The sequence below is a fragment of the Tupaia chinensis genome, unplaced genomic scaffold (genome assembly GCF_000334495.1).
Source record: "Tupaia chinensis unplaced genomic scaffold, TupChi_1.0 Scaffold000619_1, whole genome shotgun sequence".
Lineage (NCBI taxonomy): Eukaryota > Metazoa > Chordata > Mammalia > Scandentia > Tupaiidae > Tupaia > Tupaia belangeri.
The window spans coordinates 483,753-488,187 of record NW_006160139.1 but is presented as its reverse complement, the minus strand read 5'-3'; the positions used below and the strand labels follow the sequence as shown (position 1 = coordinate 488,187).

Genomic DNA, 4,435 nt, shown 5'->3' with positions numbered 1-4,435 from the left:
CTGGAACTTGAGCCGTGGTCAGCCACGTGGGAGTCCACCGCCTCGACTACCCCCCCCAGGGTGATATTTTACATATATGTCCCTATTTAATTTTTTTCAATAATCTTGCAAGGTAGGTTTTATCAGCTCCTGTTCGAGACTAAGAACAGTTGGATTCAAAGAACACTTTGCCCAGAGCTAGAGAGCAGTGAAGCTGGATGTAAACTTCCTTCTTACTTCAGAACGCTTGCTTTTCCTACTGCGAGCATTGCTCTCACATCACAGAGCTCCAGGCTCAGCTTAGCCTCCCGGATCCTCCAACCCGCGGCGCCCGGGAGGCAGTTAAAGCATCTCTCCCCATCTGCATTCAACCACTTCACGGTAGCGTGGAATGAGCCAGCGCAAACGCGTTTCCATCACACAAATGAGCGAATCTGCGAATCGTGTCTTACAGAGCACCTGCCAAAGCACCGCTCACTGCCTTCTTCAGAGCAGTCCCTCACCTTTCCCGTCCCTGGTTTGCGCAGTGTATCACCTTTGACAATCCACGTCAGTAAGTCTCACCTGGTGGGCAGCCTAGCCAAGAGTTCGCAGAGGCTGATCTTAGAACGCTCTGAGAAACGGATGCGGTAGAAGGTGCTAAGTCTACCAGCAGGGGGAGCCCCGTTTCCAAAGATAGGCACGTGGCCATCGCGCTTGGACGGTGCCAGTGACCTTAATGAAAATACAGGACCTGGCTACAAGAAGATTTCTCTGACTCAGACGTACTTCAGAGATAAATATAGACTGTATTATTAATTTTACTTGATTCCTCACTGCCCATTATACTTCCAGTGCAGGCACACTCTGAAAGAAAGGAAGAGAGAAAGAGCAAACGAGAGGGAGAAAGGAAAAAAAGCAATTAGAAACATAAAACGAAGAACTCAGCATTTTAAAGGGTCATGCCAAGGCTTTTGAAAAGAAAATCAGAAGTACTGCACATTTGGGACCAGCAGTTGGTGTAATGGCTATGTCGCTGGACTCCCATGTAGCCGACAGCAGCTTGAGTCCCGGACCTGGTGGCTTTAAACTCACGCCCGGCGCATGTGCGTGCGTGCCCAAGATCCGGAGAGGAAAATAGAGGAGAAGAGATTGCGGCGTGGCCATCCCCCCTGGGGGGTGATTTCTCGCTTTCTGTCTCTCTGTCTCTCTCGGTCTTTCTGGCGAGCGTACACGCCCCATAGCAAAAACCTCTCAAAGAAAAAAAAAGAAGTACCATAGATTTTATAATCTCTCACGAAGGTCTTTTAGGATAGGTAAACCATGTTCAGGAAGTTTATTCAAGTATTTGGGGCTTTTAAAAAATCTCCCAGAATAATATATAAATATAATTCAACTATAATCTAAAACTCAAAGGAATTCTTAAAAGTTTGACAAGATTGGGGCCAGCAGGTGGCATGGTGGGTGAGGCACTGGATTCCCACATGGCTAACTGTGGTTTGAGTCCTGGACCTGTGGCATGAAAATCACAACAAATAATAGGTAAATAAATAAATAAAGGTTAAAAGGAAAAAAAGCTTGACAAGATTATTCAAAATTTCATCTGAAAGAGGAAAGGTGCAGGAAGGTATTTAAAATACTGAAAAGATCATCTTGTTTCGTCTATTCTTCTTTCAAATATGAGATTTCAAATAACTCCACCCCTAAGTATTGCAGTCTGTAAGCCGTGGGTGAGGGCAGCCCTGTCCGTGCACGACAACATTCGTAGGAGTCCCCGAAGTTGAACACCACTCACACGTGCGTTTCTGCAGACGTGTTACAGACGCCTCGTTACCGTGGAAGTCAGGCTCCGGTCCGTCGAGGGCACATCCCGTGGGCTCCCTCTTGGTTCTGTGCTCACACCTGAAGCAGTCCCAGTGGCCTTGGGTACCACACGTGGGTCACGTGCCCACTCCCGGCCCCAGATGGGAGGACTTTTGTCACGGGAAGTGCTCGTAAGCAGAGTCAACACAAATAGCGCTGCACCACGGCTTTTCCGACCAGCTTCCTAAGTCTGCCGTCACAGGTAGAAACGCACTTCCTGTGTAATCTCAAACCGACTGAGTGCCAGGAAATAGCCAGCCCTCGCCCAGCTCCGTGGTGACGACACGGAGGTAACTTACCGCTCAGGTGATGCTGGGTCCATAGGGAAGATCAGGCTCGGGTTGGACACACACGCCAAGGATGTGTGCCTGCGATCCTGGCTGGCTGGGACGTCTGGGGAGGAAGTCATCATCGCCTGAGACTGCTGAAGGTGCTTATCTCTCTCTTATGAAAGAAACGAATAAATTAAAAAAAAAAAAAACTTAGGGAGTTTTCAGAGGTTGTCCTGTGTATTGCAGAGGGATCTGCTCTGGGCCTTGTTTCCAGACTCCCTGTGTAGACGCTGCACGTGCGCTGCCCCTGTCCTGCCCCAGAGGTGCCCTTAGGAAATTGTGGTTCTTCTGGGAGCAGGCTCGCAGTCCACAGGAGCGACTGAAACTGTCACCTCCTTGCCAGCTGCTGAAAGTGGTCGCTCTTGGGACCAGCAGTTAGCATAATGGCTATGTCTCTGGACTCCCATGTAGCCGACTGTGGTTCGAGTCCCAGATCCTGTGGCTTAAACTCACACCAGGCACTTGTGTATGTGTGCCCAAGATCCTGAGAGGAGAATGGAGGACAAGGGATTGTGATGTGGCCATCCCCTCTTGGGGGGTGATTTCTCACTTTCTGTAGCAAAAACCTCTAAAAAAAAAAAAAAAGGTTATACGCTTTAGGTAAATTGTGTGGTTTGTGAATTATATTTCAATAAAGCTGTTTTTAAAATGAGTTAATGCACACCTGATGATCTTCCTGATTTTGGTATAGGTGCCTCTGATAGCTGGTTAAGAGACACTTGTAGATTTTCTTTTAAGGTTAAGTTCCTAACACCATTATCATTCTTTTTCTTTGAGAGGTTTTGCTATAGGGCACGTGCGCTCGCCAGAAAGACAGAGAGACAAAGAGACAGAAAGTGAGAAATCACCCCCCAGGGGGGATGGCCACGGTGCAATCTCTTCTCCTCCATTCTCCTCTTGGGATCTTGGGCACGCACACACACGCGCCAGGCGTGAGTTTAAGCCACTGGGTTCAGAACGCAAACCGCGGTCGACTACGTGGGAGTCCAGAGACATAGCCATTACGCTAACTGCTGATCCCACACCGTTATCTTTATAATGATCCTAGTGAGATTTACAGCGTTCTCTGTATTAGTTTCCGCTTACCAGTATTAAAGAGAGCTCATCAACGCCCACTATCCACAAAGGGGGTGTGCATTCTGTGTCTTCCTTACTTGGTGTATTGTTGGGCCTAGCTTTGCTGTGGAGAGGAAGATTTGTCTCCTATGCCTCGTAAGACATGGCAGCCCTATGAGAAAGCAGATTCATTGTTTCATTTGTGAAAAATCTACCAAGAACATTCCATTTATCTTCTGAAAGACTAAGCTTCAGAAGTCAGAGCGTGAATTTGTAAGGTGTGATAAATACTTTATGTTGTTTCCTTTTCACTCTCGGGACGTTTTGAGAGCTGTGCTGGGCTCTAGAGCCAAACCCTGGCTCAAAATGCAGCTCGACTTCCAGCTGCGTGTGTGTGAGAGTCAGTGACCGCCCCAGGGCTGCCTGTCCTGTGAACTGAGTTAAGGCCCGATTCCACAGAACAGAATCCGAAGGTGCTCCCAGTACTGGCCCTGCGAACGATCTTGCAGACTCAGCTCAGCAGAGAGCGTGCCCATCGGTACAGTTCTGGGGGATTTTAGTAGCTGTCACAAAGCAAGGTTTCTGTGGTTAAATACATTTGGGCAAGACTGGATTATACAAAGCTAAATCACATACCTTTTCCTTTAGATGTCAGGACATCTAAGAACATTTTATGTGGATCTGTAGGCAGCACGTATTTCCCAGTCTTACTAGAGTATGGAGTCTTGTCATCATATAACGTTAGCGATCTGCAGGGCACGTTTAGCGAAATGTATTTCCTCATCAGAGAAACGAGTCCTCAGCCGTGACTGCCATTCCCGTCCCACAATATTGTGACGGACTGGTTCTCATATATTTCTTGAAAGACTTTAAAATTTAAAAATAAAATGTTAATATAGTTGAAGGAAAAAGATAACAGCTTGCTATAAAATATAGCTGTTTCTTCTACTCTTAAACCAGAGCTGAGATGCGGTTACAGAGAGTCCTAATTAAAAACAAAACAAAACAAACAAAACAAAAACAAACAAACAAACAAAAACCTAGAGTAATACCGAAATGCTATTAAATTTAATCTCTACCAGAACAGAGCTAGTTTCTTTAAAATATTACCTGCCTCCTTTTGACTAGTAATTCTGTGTAGTCAATGAAAGGGTTAAATGTTTCCTAAGTGCCTTAGGGATGAACAGGGTTAACGCACTGTCTCCCTGGCCTTAGGTATTCTCATT

At 46.5% G+C, this 4,435-nt stretch overlaps 1 long non-coding RNA gene across 1 annotated transcript; it reads right to left on the bottom strand.

The window, feature by feature from the left end:
- Nucleotides 1-1,798: 1,798 nt before the first annotated feature.
- LOC102469217 (uncharacterized) lies at nt 1,799-3,978 on the bottom strand. Its single transcript, XR_336068.1, has 3 exons — nt 3,846-3,978; nt 3,240-3,381; nt 1,799-2,265 (listed from the first exon to the last, which is right to left on the bottom strand). It is a non-coding gene; the product is annotated as an uncharacterized LOC102469217 (long non-coding RNA).
- Nucleotides 3,979-4,435: the final 457 nt, after the last annotated feature.